Below are 18925 nucleotides of genomic sequence, written 5' to 3'. Positions count from 1 at the left end.
TAATAGGAGGAAATTAGACCTGCCAAGGAAAAGGATCAGGAGGAGAAAAAAAGCTTGACTGTTTTGGCTGCATTAGGTAGGATAGCTTTGAGCAGCCAGAAAATTATCAAAGAACAGCCTGAATGTTCAGAGTTTATTCTAAGCCAATACTCTCCTACAGTCAGCCTCAGGAAGCTTCCACCAGTGAGATAGGAACAGAGCACGGCATGTTGTGCTCCTGTACGATTGTATTCCTACAGTATACTTTGAATAGCTTTCCACCACATTATTAGGTCAGTTCTTAGCAGCAGCAGGAGATATTTTCTAACTTGGAGAAACAGCCAAAGGAGATGAGACCAACAACAGACCGACTTGCACCCTATTTACATGTCTGAGTTTGTGCTTGTGTTTAGGTTTACATTCTTCAAGTTGAGTGGTTTGGGTCTTCTAAGAACAGAAGACTAATATCAAGGCATTCTTCTCCATGGCTATTTTCCTATCTGTGATGTCAACTGACCTGCTTTAGATTTAAGCTAGAGAGAGCCAAAAAATAAGCTAAGTGGGTGAAATCAAGAAAGATCAGAAGCTCATGCTCCAAGCTTACACATAAGGGCAGATTCTGCCTCTGTTTTTTGATGGAGTCTGTGAGGAGGATTTAGGAGGATGAGAAGAGCTGCAGCAGGAACTTCAGGAAGAGCTCGTCCGAGCTATATTTTTCTACTAAATCCATAATTGAAATAGAGAAGAAATATGCTCAGGCTGAAAAAGAATATTTGGCAGGGAGGGTAAAGTGGAGAGCTCAGTATGCAGTTGCACAGATCCAAAATACTCTATCTACTGTGTAAACAAGCAGCAAATGTATGGTGTCATTGATGAACAACCAAGGTATAAATCACCACTCTGATATATGTGCCTATTGATTAAATTTATGAGATTCACTACTAAGGTCCAGCTCATTCCAGGGAAGAAGCTGATTGTTTGCCATGTTTGCAATGTACTTACAAAGCCTCCTGGATTGGAAACACCATACTTAGAAAATGTGCATACACACAGTTAGAACTAATTATATAAGAGGGCATATAATATTTTACCCCACTTACACCATATTTTAGAGAAAACTTTAGACTCCTCTTCTTCCACCTTACAGCTGAAAACTGCATACTAGATGACACTTTTTATGTAGTGAGATTACAGACATTTTCTTGCTAAAATGTATGAAATACCTTTCGTGCTTTCATCAGAAACCTTTTCAACAACTTTTTTCATCCTCTGCAAGCATCATGCATTCATAGAGTCCTGCAATCATCCTTGCCCTGAAACCAACTTTGAGGTCACAAACCCTGAGCATAGGTTTCTTCATATACTTTTGGACAGCTCTGACTATGTGAGATGTTCTAACAATGTGGCAACACCTTGCTAAAATCTACTGTTGATAAGCTGATATCCCCTTTGTTTGGAGCTAAAGACATCCTGTTTTCCTGAACCATTGAGGGAATGATGGGAGGGAGTGACATTACAGTCTGACATTTGAAAAGTAGTATCTGGAACAAGTTTATGGCAATTCCAAAGTAAACTGCATCAGCAGCAATTCCAGTATGTAACTCAGAGCTGTGGTTGCCTTTCTTTTCCATGCATGCAACGTAAGTCTCAGAGAACTGTACAGTATTACCAAAAATGTCACTGCCTTGCATCAGTTTAAGCAGCCAAGTCAATGTGATTTGTGCATGTTCATGATGATTATATCTTACATTTTCCATTTAAGTTATTGAAGTCATGCTTACTAGGGGAAAAAAATACTATGGATTATTCTGCTCCAGTGTGTGAAAATCATGCGAAAACCATGATTGATGAGATGGCTCTGAGGAATAAGCCTCAATGACATCTGCAGCACAGCTATGAGGTTACTAATAACCACAACCTGTGAATTGAGAAAGAAGCCCTTAAAAATGACTGCTGACAAACTCAATGAAAGAGATTTATGGATTGCCTACATCAAGAGCGCCCATCCGTTGTGAAGTGAATGGCTTGTCTCATTCATTATGTTACCAAGACATGAAAGTGGCTTTCTGCTTTTTTCCATTTTTTTTTTTCGTTTTCATTGAGTGAGTACCAGAGACTCCCTTCCAGGGAAAATAATAAACATGAATTATGTAACCACTGAACTTTCAGAGATTTTCCCCCATCATTCCCTCAATGGTTCAGGAAAACAGGATGTCTTGACTCCAAACAAAGGGGATATCAGCTTATCAACAGTAGATTTTAGCAAGTTTATTATATGGCTGTAAAATCAAAACCAAATTTTGGTTTAAATTTAAATCCAATTATTTGCATTGTTACTGCTTTTATTCCTTCCAAGTGATTATACTAAATCATTGAGGATTGATATCCCCAGTGGTAAATATACTCAAACACTACTCAGTTCACAGTGATCAGGGTCCCCTCTCAAGTGTGTTGTTATAAAAAGTAGTCAGGAATAGTCTGCAAGACTCTTATCTGCACCCAGACAAGGGCACAAAGGTTGTCACTGTATCACACTGTAAAAATAAATACGTTAAGGATAGAAAAGACACAGTGGGTCAAATATTTAAAAATTAAGAAGTCTTAGGGCTATTCTAAGGGTTATTCTCAGAACTACTTGTAACCAAAAGACCTGTACTGGCAGAGCATCTTACAGTTAACCCTAGGCCTGACACTTCAATCTCCTGTTTTAGTCTGGTGGAAAGCCATGCAGCTTAGCATCTTGGGCTGAGACAGAAGCTGTATGGAGGCAAAAACTGCTAATGCAAAGCTGCTCTGTTGCTAATTTATGTTGAGTCAGCAACTTTCGAAACTACAGAAATCTTGTGGATCACAAGAGTGGTCAAGAAACTCTTGTTAGTTTCTTTCAATGTGGAATTCTGTCAAATCATTCAAGCTTGCTATCTCTTTGGGGATTTTAGGTTGCCACCCATTTGTGTAGTGGCATGCATCTGCACTACTCTGTAGCATGCCATGTTACACTGCTGAAATGTTTGCTTGCTTTAGTAGAGCCCATATGCTGGGACAAAATATGAGATGGAAACACCTTGACACGCATATCTAATCTACAGAAGCGTATGTGGATTACATTTGTAAGTATTGGTATCTCTTTCATTTCTAATGTTTAAACATGATCGTTTTCTCTCTAAAGATCACTTAGAAAACATTTGGGAGTCAGATATACAGCCTACTTAGTTGCTAGTGATCATCAAAAAAGTATCTATCAAAGGGTTACAGAGAAAGTTCAAATGCTTATCTAACCTGGTCACAGAAGACAAAATCTCAAGATGCAAATAAGTCACAACAGAATGAAATAACTTAATTCCAATGTATCTCCTAATGAGAAAGCCTGTGTATGGGAAAAATGACAAAGGGTGTAAAATAAACTGGCAAGCAGCTGGAAGATGATAGTCTGCATTGTGGAAAGATACTAGTGTATCTGGCATATCATGTGAAAAGATGGGTCCCACCCTGGGCTTTATTATCAGAACCTTCTTGTTGATGTAGACTGATTTTGCTTTACACTGGAGAGTTTTCTCCTAGTGCCAAAGCCAATCAAGTGTGACTGTCTATACAGTGATGAATGGGCAACGTTGATATTATATATTACTCAGAAGCCCATGACTTCCTTATTGCTCATTGCCGCTCATCCATAGGAGTTTACCAGGTTCACAGCTCTGCAAGGAAGAAGCTGAGCACATCTTAATCCCCACAGATAAAGGTCAGATGGGCTAGTGCTAACACCCTTCACTGACTTTTGAAACTAATTCTGCAGATTTTCCTGGGAGTTGACCAGGGTCTGATCAAATGCTGTATTCCCAGAACAGTGCTTTCCAGCAGGACAGAGGCAGAGAGAGAGTGTGGGGGAGGAGTAAAGAGGTATCAACCTCAGCAGACATCCCACTTCTCACATCTGCCCACAGAGTGTGTACTCTAACACTGCCACCACCTTCTGCATCTCTTCTGTATTTCCATATTTTGCTACAAAAATGGGTTTTTTTTAAAATAATATAGGCATGTTACTTTCCAATGAAAACTGATTGGCATGCACAGGATTTTTCAAAAGTTAAAATATAATGAGTCTATAATAAAGTTAGTATTTAACTTACCAAACACTGAAGGAGCTGTTGTGATCTTCTAAAGTATTTATTACTGACTCAGAAATCATGTCAATTTTGAAAATCATTGTAAGGTACATGCTAAATGAGGGAAATAATAGTAATTGTTAATCATAGCAACAGCAATAGCAATAGCAATAGCAGTAGCAGTAGTAATAGAAATAGACATGCGTATAGCCATAGTTGTAGTTGTAGTCAGTCATAGATACCAAATAGTTACAAAACCAGTTATGAAATACAAAGGTATACAAAGAAATATAGTGTATGTAAAGGCAGATATGGGTTTGGCTTTTTTATTTTGTACTTCACTTGCAAGTGTCTGTGTTATTCTGATCTTGACAGGAAAAAAAAAGCGTTAGATGTTTGAAATATATTTCACTGCTGAAATTACATAGAGCTTGTAAAATAAAAGTTTAAAATTGCTGTTCTTACACTGGTTTCCATATAAACTTCCAATAGTAAGGTAGTAGCTTTCTTCTCTCCACTACCAGCATTAGCTTATGTACAGAATGAACCAGAAGAAATTTTTTAGTTGAGTAATTATATAATCCTGTTAATTTGTATCCATTTTCAGCAACAGGACACAGAAGACCTCGACAAAAAAATTGGGTCTCCTTAATTGCCATTCAGTCTTCCGCAGATACTGCTCTCCATCTAAAAGCTAAATTATTTTAATTTTAGAAAAGACAATAAGGCAAGAGATATCAAAATAGTTTAAAATACTTAATTTTAACAATTTAAATTTTTAATAAAGTTAAAGAAAAGTCTGAAGTTGTAGTTAGTTGGGCCTAGTTAGACCTACCCATAATTCGCTAGTCACAGATTTAGTTGAGGCGCTGGCAAAACTGTAGACCTCTCATTCTGTTACCCAAGCCCAGTGCATTTAACCCTAGTTATATGATCTGGATTGGGAGTCCATTAATGAATCCATCCCCTCTCTTACAGCAAGAGCATCACAGGACCATGCAGGTTGGGAAGGATTTTAGAAGGTCTCTAGTCCAATACCTTCCTCAAATCAGAGTCAGCTCAGGCTGAAGTCCTCCAAGGATAGAGATGGCACAACATCCCTTGGCAGCATGTTCCAGTCCTTGGTCGCCCTCAGGATGAAAAAGCTTATCCTTGCATCTGTTTGAACTTCTCCTGTTTCAACTTTACACGCATTATGCCTTGTCCTCCCACCATACACCACTGTGAACAGCCTGGCATCGTCATACCCTACTGGTAGAGACTGGGAGGCTGCTGTTAACCCCCCACCAAGTCTTCTCTGCTCCAGGGTAGCTGAGCCCATATTACCCAGCCTCTTCTCACAGGGCAAGCACTCCAGATCCCACCATCTTGTTGGGCCTCTGGAGACTACACTCCAACTTGCTTTTGTACCGAGTGGCTTATATGTGGTCTTACATCCCTCATTCTGCTGTGTGTACTCCTACTAGCAATCTAAGTGTGTCGCTGGCTGCCTCTGCTGCAGGAAGTTGCTCAGCCCACAGGGTTTTTTGGAGCACACTGTGGACTTGGATATCCACACTAACTCCAAACCAGCCTCCTCAGCTGAAGAGCAGAGTACCATGTGAACTCGATTTCTTTTGCCAAGAAAGTTGCTAAACAGGAGAAATTAACCTGAGTAGATCTCCATGATGTTGCAGTGAGATGATTTCTGGTACCTACAATAACTTGCTTAGAGTTAATTGGACAATACAACATGGCATAATTGGCAGTGTGGTCATCTCCTTTCATGAAGAAAGAGGACAAGGTGTGACCATCACAGCTGTAGTTGTGATAGCCTGAAGAACTAAACATCAGGCTTAAACCAGCTATCTTTGTGTTAAAAATACAACAGTTCTAGCAGTCCAACTTAGTCACCCACATTCTTGAATGCCTGTGCTTTCCGCAACAGTGACCGTGAACTGACTCAGAGCATACTCAGAGCACCTACCATAAGGCAGGGACACCTTTGCACGCGGTGCATAGTACCCAGCACCACGCATATTCTAGGCAAAGGCAGATGTAAATGTTGGCTGATTCCTGATACTATAACTGTGAGTTACAAGTATCTGATGGTAGTAACTGTCTTTTTGTCCTCAGTAAAAATTTTATTTCTCCTGAATTATAAATGTCCCCTTTTTTTTCTCAAAAATATATGCAAAATCCTATAAAGGATATAAAGTAAAAACTGTGCATCTGTCAGGCTGAAATGCAAAATGAGAAGCCAGGCAGTCAATTGTTTAAGACTCCTTTAATAAAGTAAGCATTGCAATATTGAAAAATGGTTCCTTATAAAGTCAGCTTTATGAGAGGAAGGGAGGAGGACTAGGGAAAGAAACATATATGCTCCAGAGCTATTAAACAGTTGGATGGAACAGAAAGATTATCTTGCCAGTAAATATGCAGAGCAGATTCTCAAATACCTTTCTGAGACGCACTGCATTTTTTTGGAAGAATATATGAGATGCACTGCCTCTGTCATTATCTAGAAAGGATACTGCTTCATATGGTACATTAACATTAAGTCATTTAGTGTATGTTTGCTTGGAAATAAGGCAAGTTTGAATTTAGAACTGTAAAATCAGTCAGGTCTTATGGAGCCCCTCTTTGAAGTTTCTGAAAAATCTAAGGTGTTCATGTACCTGAAGAACCTTCAGCCTGGGCCAGAGAAGTCAGTTTAGGCTGATATCCTGTTTTTCATCATTGGTAGATATTTAGGGGAAAGTTATGAAACACAGAGATTCTTTTCTGGAAATATCCTCTGACCTTCTTATTTGCAGAGATTTAGAGCCATTCTGAGCTGCATATTGTCTCCAGACCACCATGTCAAATTATTGCAGAGTTGTATTCCCAAACCTAAGTAAAGCATGTAATCACAGAACAGGTTTTAGTTTTTTCTCTCTCTTGTTCTCATCTGCCTTACCCAGTACTTTATTATTACCCAGCATTCTAAACTGTATTTATATCTAATTAATAAAGAAGCAAATAATGGAATGAAAAAGGTATGCTAAAATGTTCCTTCCTTTGGTGGTAAACCTAGAGCACTAAAATACTGCAGCACTAATTCACTTCCAAACTCAGGGATTGTGGTGAAGAGCTGTCTCTGTTCCTTCAGACTTTGCCTGATAAATAATTATTGTAGCAGATGTGAAGAATACTATTTTTCTGAAAGATTCAAAGGAGCTTTTCTTTTCTTTGGAATCCTGTCAAATTGGTTTGGCCAACCTCAGATGTTCTCCACCCAGCTCTGTTCAAAGTTGAGTCTGATAAATTTTGTCTCAGTAAATAAAGCAAAGTCATCAATCACCCCATAGGTCATTCAGGACAGCAGAGTCTAAGATGATAAGCAGCAAATCAACCAGTCTGCTGCTGCATGAGTACATGTGTTAATGGGGAGGTGGATAGAGCTACACTGGGCCTCCCACTCTTTCTGACTGTGCCTTGTACACGACACAAATAAGGATGGAATCTTGAAATGTGGAATGGTGGTCATACTTTGAGTTAACGAATTCTGAGTGATCACATAATCATACACAAGGGACAGCAAACTGGGTGATACGAGACATGCCCAGGACCAGAAAGGAACTCTCATGGAAATCAGAGTCATATTACAGTGATGAAAAAGTCGGTCAGGGTTTCATGCAAGAGCTATGCCGATGGTGCTTAGGCTCCAAGTAGGTCTCTCAACCATAATATCTAGCTCGTTTTCTGGGGAAGGATGAGCCACCCCAGGCACTTGGGCAAACAGGGTATCTTCACTGGGCGTATTCTGAGATTTTGCACATACCGTGTCATGGGAAACTTGTACAATCAGTGTATCTGTACTCCCTGGACACAAGAGCTGAGAAGATGCTACTGAGGGTCTACATGGATAGTGGGAGTAAAGAGAAGGCAACAATGACTACTCCTGACTGGCTCAACAGAGTACCAACTACCTTGTTTCAGCGAACAAAGAGAAACCATAAATACCTTTCCTTACTTCTGTGCTCAAGAGTTCATCCACCAGAGGACTTGCCCTCAGGAGCTGGCACAAAGCAGGGCTTTGACACTGCACTTTCTGGGCGCTAACCCACAGGCCAGACAGCACACAGAAAGGATAGAGAACTGGTTGGGGGTTTCTAGATGGCAACTGTGGTTCTTACCCTCAACCTGGATTAGACTGCCTTCCACACCCTTTCTTCTTGGCTGTCCCCCCAGCAACATTATAAACCCAGAGTATCTTCCAATGAGGTTAATAATTCCCAAAAGTTTGGTATCCAATCTCTCACTAACCCTGTCCCCTCTTGACTGGATTTCATCTTCTGACTGATCCTCATTCAGGGTGTGCTAAAATCAATTCCACCTCATGTCCCAGACTGTCCACGCAATTTGGGACAGATTTGTTTCCCTGTAAAGACAATCTCCAGCAATTACCATCCACTATATATGTTCTTCTTCCACTCTCGCTCACTTGCACACACCATGTGACATACCTGGCAGCTTTTCCAACAGTTCCAAACTTGTGAATTATTGATCTGGCTTTGGCTGAGGCTTGCAATCCACCTTTCCGACAATATTTGTAATATCTCTGTGTCAGTGATCACATTTTTTAGCAAACTCAAGCTGCTCATGGCAAGTCTTGTCCCTAAATATAATAGAGTCCTTTCTCACAAAAAATTCCCTCGAGAAATTCTCTGCTTCCTTGTCCCCATCAGCTCTCTGTCTTATTCCTCAAGCCACGGTTTACTGGAGAAAGTATCATAGATCATTCCCAGCTCTGAAACTACAAATATATTATATATGTAAATATATATATATATATATCATACTTTATATAACTACATAAAAATCCCAGTAATCAAATAAAGGAAGACTGACAACGGAGGTTGAATCCTTAACAAGTCCTTCTTGATGGACACTTTATAAGCATACTGACCTCCTTCAACTACACAGCAGCAACTCTTCCTGGGTTACTTTTCATGAAAGTATGTGGTTCAAAGAACAATGATTCTTCATCATCATCTCTTTAAGCAAGGTCATCCTGGTCACATCATTTTGATTGAGATAAGGGAGGGAGAAGACTAGTATTCTATACCATTATTCTCAAAACTACATGAAGCCTGTTTAAATACTTACTTTTGGCTACACAATTGTTTAAACCTGGCCCAAATAGGAAAGGACTTTTTCCTGTTTTCTTTTTGTCTTTTTCACCCAAGGGTTTGAAACAATTTTGTTGTGAAGCACTCCTCCAGCCCAAGCAGTCTGGCTAGCACAGCAGGACACTGCTAAGATCTCCCACTCATAAAGTGACATATTAGCTGTGCTGTCATGTAGCAGTGAACAGGAGATCCACCACTAGAAGTAGCACAAGTCTTGAATAATACCTCAATGTCCAAAAGGGATCCAATCACCATTAACATTCAGGCAGGTTGATCAGATTTTTTTCATTAGAAATTCTTTCATGCTGTTGCGATGGAAATGGCTTCCACAGATGCATCATACAGCAGGTAGCTAATACGGAAGGAGTGAATGATCTTCTGTATTATCATTCATGTTATCATTGTGATACAGAAAACACATTTTTCTCCATTCACACTGTTGTCATTTGAAAAACATCCAGGGTTACATTTTTAATACTTTTCTCTGCTGATAAAATGCAAACTATTTTTCTTTACTGTGTATGCACACCTGGCTATTTATTACTGCTTCCAGTGCCCATCAGCAACAAAATTCTTGCTGTTTCATCAGTAAGAAATTCTAAAATAATTCATAGATGATACTTTCCTCTATGAGAAATGTGAATTATGTGGTCCATAAAGCCTTCAGCTACTTGCATCAGTACCTTTTTCCCAACCAGTCTCTGAGATGGTTATCTACACTTTCATTACCCCAAGATGACATTAATGCCATTCAGTGCTGACTGGTCTGCCTGATAAAGCTAAGCAAAAATCCAGGCTGATGCAGGATGTCACTGACAGTTTTCACAAGAAAAGCAAAAGCCAGAAGCACATATCATCTCTCCAGAAAAAGTTGCATTTGGCTGCCAGTTAAATATATGAGTTTTAAAATTTTTATGTTTGATATGCTACATTGAATTTTACATGATCTCATTATTGTCTATACCACTTTCTCCTCATGATCCTGAATGTCCTGTGATCTGTCAAATAGCAGGAGCTGATGTCCATTTGCAGAGTAAAACTTGTACATTGGCAAGCAACATTTCCAAGGAAAGTACCTTTACAAGGCAGAGGAAATGAGGATATTGCTTCAAAGCTGGGATACAGGGTAGCACCTAACAGCTGTTGTCACACAACACACTTGTCGAAATGCAGAATTCTGAAGCAAAAAATGCTTTTTCCATGTTGCACTGAGTGTGGCAAACAGAGTTAAGCAGCAGATTTATTTAGGAGGTAAGAAGAATACAGACAACTGAATATGAGACTAATACAGTCACCATAGTAGCTGGTAGCTTAGTTTGATTTATTCAATTCTCTCTACTTCAATTTTTTCCTACTTTTTTCACTCTTACTGTGCCACAAACTTGTGTATTGACAGACTCGTCCATATTCTACTCATTGTCATAATAATTTAGGCTTCAGAGGCTAGTTACAGCTTGGCCTTTTGACACCAGAGTTGGCTGAGATTTTTTCAGTGAATGTACAAACAACCAAACACATCACGAAACTGGGTTGTGATCCAAATCAAAAGAAACAAGATTTTTTGAAACAGGAAAAAGTTGCTCATTGGTAGAAATACATTGCTTCAAAGTTGTCGTAATTCTTTGACATTTTAAAACGTAAAATAGTGATCTCTTGAAATAGCATTACTACTCTCTGTTTTGACATACAGTTTTAAAAAATGTTTAGAAATATCAGAACTGTTCAAAACAAAATGAAATATTTTGTGTTCAATTGCAAATTAATTATTTGAATAATTTTTATTCTTTCATTTTCCCAAATTTCTAATAATCCTAAAAACCTTGCCTTCTTCTTTTACCTTCTTCAGAGTCAGGAAATTTATCAAGTTCATTTCTTGTCTGGCTCAACTTGGCACCATAAAAGCATTCAAGGTAATAGAATACTGGCCTAAACTTTTGGTGATAATAAAAGTGAAATGACTATGAATTGCTGGTATTATCTTCAATTTGCCACAGGAGATGAAGGGCCATTCACTCCGAACTACTGTTATAAGCTGTCTCCCAATTCAAGTTATTGTATTGTATGGTCTACATACCTCCCCCATACAATTTGTTCACTTAATTTGAAATCCTGTGATCCTTTGCAATTTCATTTCTCCTTTCAATTACTTGACTTGTTCATTTTCCTGAGTAGCCACCTGAAATTGCACATGGACTGCCTATATGCATTTAAAACTTCTCTTTTTCTTTTACTTTCTTCTTTCCTTTTATGCAACCTTTGTACTTTTTTGAAAGCAAATAAGTCTCATCTAAACCTCTTTGTTTCCTTCCAGTATTTCCTTAATCCTAGTCTTTTCTTGTCTGGTCTATTTATTTACCACTTCTTTTGCTTCATATTAAAATTCCCTGAACTGTCTTTCTTTCAAGAAAAAAAAGAAAAAAGAAAAAAAAAGGAAAAAAAAAAGGCCCATTTGCTAGTCTTGGGGCCTGTTCCCCTTAATGGCAGATAATTCTCTTACCTTCTTTGCACCATCTGTTGCTGCCTATTTGCAAGCAAAATTGAAGTAGTACTCTGGGTGCATCATCATAAACAGATCACTGAAGACATCTGCTCAGTGAGCAGAGGTGGTCGGAAGAGCAAATGAGACATGAGTCTGCAGTGGAGATTGACGACAGAATAACATTGTCTTGATTTCTGGATATGCTGAGAATTTTTTGGTCACTCTAGTCTTTTGCATGTGAAGGGCTTTGGCACCCCTGAAAACCAGCCAGCTGATGGAACGCTCTCCAGTAGACCACAAAGTCCAGGTGTGCCCAGAACTGCATGGGCAGAAAGAGGACCCAGGCAGCCTCAGGAGGTAAGAAATGTCCCACCTCAAGTGTCCTGTCTCTGTGTGTGCAGGCTGTCCACAAACTGCTTCAGGTGGCTGTTTACCTTTATAAGCAAAGCAGTGAGAGAGAAATGTCCATAGCAGGATGAAGAAAAAAGTTATTCCCACAAAGGCTAAGTGGACATTTCTTGACCAGGAGGAAAGAAGTTGTTCCTGGCCTAGATCTTCCTTCCGGATAAATCTCACCTTTGAACTAAAGTGTCCCACTGCCATGAGAGCTGCCATTTTTCCTATAGTGGGACTACATATATTCGAGCTTCCTAGAAACAATTTTGCAGAACTAATAGGTCAGTCATTTTCCAGGTTTCTTTCTCACATACTCCAGTTCTTCTGTCCTCCTACTCGGAGTCTGGATGTAGGAGGCGTGTCCCAAAGGTGAGGAGGAAGGAACCGAGGGCAGGGAAGCCAAGGGACATGCGCAGAGACAAACAATCTTATTGGTTAGAAGGTCACGTGTTATCAGGGTATAAATGGAAGCACCGAATTCAAATAAAGCCTCTTTGATTACCATCTCGCAGAGAGCATACATGATTTCTTTATTATATAAAGGCCAGCGACCGCTTGGTCGCTACATCTGGAAGCTTTCAATGCCTGCTGTCAGCACATTTCAAGACATGCTAACTTAAAATGAGATGAATTTCTCTCAATGTTTAATTCACCTGGCTGGTATGTGTCAAGGGAGGCATGTCATGTCTACTATTTTGTTATAAAGTATTATCTGTCATGTGATAGAGTCTTAAGTTACCTCCTAGTTTAAAAAGATCCTGAAGTGGAGTAAAACCATACTCAATGTCTCAAAAGAGCATGGTGGCAATGTTCCCACAAAGTAAAAGACAGAGTATGGCTTTAAAAAAATAGTGTTTTCATATATCATCCCACTCAATGGAAGTAGATATTCCATTGTTTAAGATAACAAATGTAATAAACAAGATGTACTAACACTGCAGCATTGGCCCCAAAAACCTTGCCAATCATACCAAAGATAAATTGGTTTGCTTAACTTGGTTTTGTTGGGGTTTTTTATGTTTGTCAGAAAGGCAGTAATTTCAATATTGCAAATACCCTGTTACGTAAACTCATTTCTCAAGTTTCTTATTTAAATTGTTGTGAGCAGAACACAAAGCTTAAACAAGGAATAGCTGGCTCTGGGTGTCCCTCTGCCCCGAGCCTCAAACAGAAACACACACATTCCCAAACTCCTGTGCAGACTATTAAATCTCTTTCTGTAGGAATGCCAGGGTAAATTGACACTAACTATGAGGTTCCTTCCTAGACCAGATAGTTAGGTAGGGCCAAAGAAAGGGCAGGCTGAGGGTTATGAATCTCAGCCAGGAGCGAGGGAGCTGAGATTCTTGTGATTTCAATTAAAAGTTAGTTACTGCCCACTTGTGGCAAAATGACAAGGGCTTGGTTGGGCTGCTTGGAAAAAACCTGCAGACAGCAGAAACCCAGCTGCAACTGCACCAGGTCTCTACGATTTGATGGCAACATGGTGCTTTCTCCTCTCTTCCTTCGCCAGGGAAGATGTCATCTGCAAAACAGTGAGAAAGGTGGGTAACTGGAAGACACCATGCTATATGAAACATGCTTCTGCTGCAGAGATCAAAACAGTTAAATGCTTTGTGCAGCAGCATCACATAACAACTTAAATACAACCCTGCAAAATAGAGTGGCTTGCAAGAAAAGAATCCCCACAAAAAGTTATTGTGAAAATCCCAATACACAGATGTATTTTTATCTCTTATGTACACTGAAAAATTGAATACAGATCCTAAGTGAAATGATTTAAATGTGTGCTAATTTGCTATTTCGCAAATAGTGCGTCTGTAATTTTTCCAATCAGCACAAAAGGACGAATGATCTATCACTTTATGTATCACTAAACCTAAAGCAATTTTTTCAGCTTAATATTACACAAGTGCTTTGGGATAGTAGTACTAGCTTCTCCCTGCAAATCAGGAACTTGAAAGCTCTAAAAGCCAGGCTTGTGAAATACAAAAAATTTTACAGCCTAAAATGTTTAATAGTTTTATGAAACAGGAAGCCACTGCAGACTGATTTGTTGTTTTAAAACCTGCTTCACAAGATTCTGCTATTTGCAGCAGAGTACATTAAGGACCTTTTAGTTCAGAGGCTTGAAGAATTCAAGGGCAAGATCAGTAATGGGAGGGGTATGGCATTATATCATTCCTTGAAATATTGCATCTGTTATGTGTAGCTCAGCTCAGCAAGGACAGCTTTGCCAGAGTAGTTTCTATGCCTTTTGTACTTAAATGGACATTTCAGTACTCTTTACAAACAGTGAGTTAGATCTTATTATTTTCTTCCTCATTTACAATATAAAAACTAAAGCACAAAACAATTAGGAAGCCTATTTTCAAGGGTGTTCAGCACACCTGCTTCAGCTAAAGTTAATGGAACCTCTGCAAACTAGACTGTAAATAGTAAGTCTGAAGTCATAATCACCTGCTGTATTGGAAGCAGGAAGAGAATCCAGAGCTGCTGTCCCCCAATTTTTGTTTAACCAGCAGTTCTCACCCTTGTAATGACAGCTCTTTTTATTTTCCTGGAAAAATGTAAATATTTGGCTTGTGACACTACAAGAGGTGCAGGTCCTCTTTGATCACATCCCTAGCTCTCCTTTGGCAGGAAAAGGGAAAAATTCTTCACAACAATACTTCGATTAGATGGGCTGGTAGAGCATACATTTATTAGGGACAGTCCCTAAAGTTGTTAGCCAGATTACATTACAGTGTCTCCACATTATATCTGCCTCATCTACTTTTTTATATTGTTTGTCAGAAATTAGAGCTAATCCACATGTATTTTCTCCAACTCAATTCACAGTAGAATAGGTCTTTAAAAATCTACAGAGAGAGCATGCAAGGTGTTCATGTACTACAGTGATAAATATAGTACAAATTAATTAGAAGATTATTTTGCAGCTACACTGCAAAGACTATTAGACTATTTTGGTAGTCCCTACCTCTGATGTGGACTCCACCTTCTGAGAAGTTTAACTGGAAAATGTGAGGATTTGCAAAGTCTCTGTGGCATGAACTACCCATGAGGAACATCTATTGATTTTTATGTGTCTGAACAGCAAGCAAGAGCTAGCTGCAAGAGTGTAAGGCAAAAGTCAGACATAAAGGACTGTTGTTTAGGGAAAATATAAATTAAAGAACTCTAAGTCAAAATAATGATGAAAAATACTGGAATAGAATATCGGATAATCAATATTCTGTAGGAATCAGTGGAGCAGGAGCATTTGCATGACCCAGCATTTTATAATAACACAGTATAAAATACCTGAAAAAAATGACCCATAATAATTGAACTCAGCTGTAATGAAAATTTCACTTACTATTTCTATTCCAGTCCTATTTGGCATTGGCCTCAATTTGGTGGTAAAAGGTGATAAAAAAGAGCCATAATGTTAAATAGAAAGTGTTGAACAACTGATGATCTATAGGCAATGCCACATCCATGGCTTCTGTATTTGAATTTGGTCTGATTGTTCTTTCAAAGCTCATTGCTGTAGATGGGATCATGTTCAGTGAGTCCCTGAGGCTAAAACTTGAGACTTGAATCTGGACTTGAGGAGGAAATGAATCCCAGTGGGAGAGGGGAAGAATCCAGTCCTTGCCAACGAAAAAGGCTATTGCCAGATTTCAGCTGGAAGAGAGTAAGAATCATGATGCCAGACTGAGGAAAATACAGAGCCACAAGTAGTCCTCAGTGGAATATTTCTGATCTGCTAAAGGAAAGTTAAGGACTCTAGTACAGACTTCACAGGATTGGACTGGTATGTGGATGAAAATCTCTGCAACAGAATTTAAGAAATAAAGTACCAACCTTTTAATTTTTTTTTCTGGAAGCATCTAACTTTCCAGGTATAGAGATAGAAGTTATAGTAATTTGGGTGCAAATGTGCCTGGAGATAACAGCATGAGGGTTTTTTTTCTATTAGCCACTAGCTGAAAAAAAATAGAAAATTATTTTTCACAAGTAATGACAACAATGTAGAAAAACTGGCTATAGAAAATTAAATCAAGCAGAGTGATCTGGACTTAACTTGATCTAAACAAAATTAATTAATAAAGGTAAATCTGTAGTTGAGGTTCTTTAGGGCAAAACAGGAAACTGATAAAAGAAATGTAAAGTTAACTATATTGAGAAACTTTGGGAGTTGAATGAAGAGGCCTCCTGAAATTTTATTAGGATAGATACTTTTTAAAAAAGCTATCCAAAACATGAACAAGAAAAAGAAAAGAACAGTTCCAAGCTTGCACACATCAAAAGAATGCCAATAAGAACAGAAAGAATAAAACTGTATTAAAAAAAGGAAACAAATATCAGCAAACAAAGCTAAATTAATTAAATATTGGAAAATGGTAAACAGGGACAAAAAATTAGATTTTTCTAGAAGATCAAATGAGTTATAGACACACCAAAGAACACTAAAACATCAAAACAATGTACCCCTGAAGAAAAAGCAAGTGCAGTCTCCCAAAGACTACTTAGACAAATTATTTCTAGTAGATGTGTGGATATGGTTGAAATATTTTATTGGAGAGTGATAAAACCTTTACCAGAATTTCTTACAAATCTCCAGGTCCTAGCACAAACCAGTTTCAAATCAGATAAGCAAAGACAAAGTTGGTGGGATGATCTTTTGAGTAGAGGCTAGGAAAGCTTGACTTCTTTAATAAACAAAGACTGAGTGATGAACCAAGTTCATCTTGCAAGCTTATCTGAAGAGCAAACTAGAATTAAAATTAAAAAAAAAGACAAGACTTGTCAAAGGGATAAACACTGTCCATAAATAAATTTGCATTGGAAATGTGGAGCCAGTTTTTAGTTATAAGCATGAAAGTAAGAACAGCTTCCCTGTGGGAGTACTGAGGCACAAAAGCTGATGTTTATGACAGCGATTATACCATTTCTAATATTAAAAGGTAGAAATCACTGGATAAGACGAAAAAATGTTATCTAGCTAGTCTGTTCTTGAGCTTCCTGATGTTCCTGATACCGTATAGTTTTGCTGTGACTCTACTTTGCACTAATCTTTATCACTTATTCAACATGGAACAGAGAAAAAGACCTGCCACTTTAACGTGCTGCATAACTAGCCTATAAATATACTTCTTTGACACAGAAAGGCCAAGAACTTCTCAAGGGTCAGAACAATAGACATTTATGAAGATAATGAGCTCAATCCGTGCTGCCGTAGAGAAACAAGGCAGGCAGAAAAGTAATATGAAAAAAGGGGGTTGAAAAAAACAAGATGATTGAATATCAACCTTGCAGCTTCAGTTCACAAGCCAGCTACTAATTGGTCATCATGACAAGTTAGTTCATCATTATCTAGTGTTTCTTGCATCTTCTTCAAAAGCACCTAGCCTTACTCAATTTCTAGCAAAAGGGTGCCAGTTTTGGTTGATTCATTGAAGTAACTTTTTAGAGCACATTTTATGTAGTTTCTCCATCATCTTTGTTTAGAGGGAGAAAAGCAGAGACTCTTCAGTGTATCAGTTGGGTAATTACAGAATAGTGAGGGACTCTGATAATTCTGGCAGTTGGTACTGAAGACAATGGACAATAGTGACAAGTAAATAAATCTGAAGCCTGATGCTCCTATGGCTTTGTTATGTTTGATTTGGTTTTTCTTTTCCTTTTTTATTTTTCCTGCATTTGTATTTGCAGGGATGAGGATGTCACTATCTTGCTCTAACACAAAAAGCTTAAGCTCTCATGGTACACAGGTGTAAATATGAGAACCTATATAAGACATAAAGCAGTGGCGAATGAATGTTACAACTTCAGATGAGAAAATGCATCTGTCTACAGAGTGAAATTAAAAAAAAAATCAACAATGAATGTTGTTTCCCCCTCTACACGCTTCTGTAATTGCAGCAGTAGGCATAAAGTATGAGACAAAGTTAATTACTCACCAAGCTAAACAATAAAAGGGTAACCTTAACTCAACACCCATGACTAAGAAGTTCATAAATAATGCACAAAGTAATTCAGAGCAGTCAGAATACCAAAAAAAAAAAAAAAGAGAAAGAATTTCAGTGTATGTAGGTTCTGCAATAGCCAACCCATTTTTGAATTTTAACAATTTAGAGTTCCAAATAGGTCTCTGCCTTAGTTTTGATGAATTTTTCTTCACTTAAATTTAAGGCACAAACTTTCCCTTAACTTGGTGATGTACTCAAGAAAGAAATCATATAACGCTTAACTGAGAAACTAAGAACATACATTTCTTCTTAAAGAACAAATCTCAGAATTTAAATACAAATGTTCCAGAAGCAGTTAATTTAAATCAAATAAAAAACAAAACAAACAAATTAACCCCACTGACAATATGGTTTAATATAGTTTTCAGAGGAAACACTCTATGTTGAAAAATATTGCAAAGAAGGTAGAAGTGGAAATGACTGCAGGAAGTTATGGGTTCATTTTCTACTCAGTAAAAAATAGATAAAGCACAGTATGGAAATTAAACTAACCTTAAATTATGTCCTTTTTATATGTGCATTGAAACAAATCATTATTCATATAAAATCGTGGGAGAAAAACCTGTCACTCGTGCTGCCTGTGTGAGAGCAAAATATCTGCTCACAAATAATAGGAGGCATTGTGATTAACAGTCACAAAAACTTAGAGAAGTTTAAATTTGAAGCCCCTGTGAGCATGACTTCAAAGGCCAATATTTTTGACACATGAGTATGTACTGGAAGATATTCAGGTGGGAGCAGGAGCACCTATTTCTATTTGGATTCCAGAAATATTAAGTATTTCCAAAAGCTTTTTTT

This window comes from Neopelma chrysocephalum, unplaced genomic scaffold (assembly GCF_003984885.1).
Source record: "Neopelma chrysocephalum unplaced genomic scaffold, ASM398488v2 Primary Assembly neopelma1_61, whole genome shotgun sequence".
NCBI lineage: Eukaryota > Metazoa > Chordata > Aves > Passeriformes > Pipridae > Neopelma > Neopelma chrysocephalum.
The sequence above is the reverse complement of the archived record's forward strand: the minus strand, read 5'-3'. Positions refer to the sequence as shown.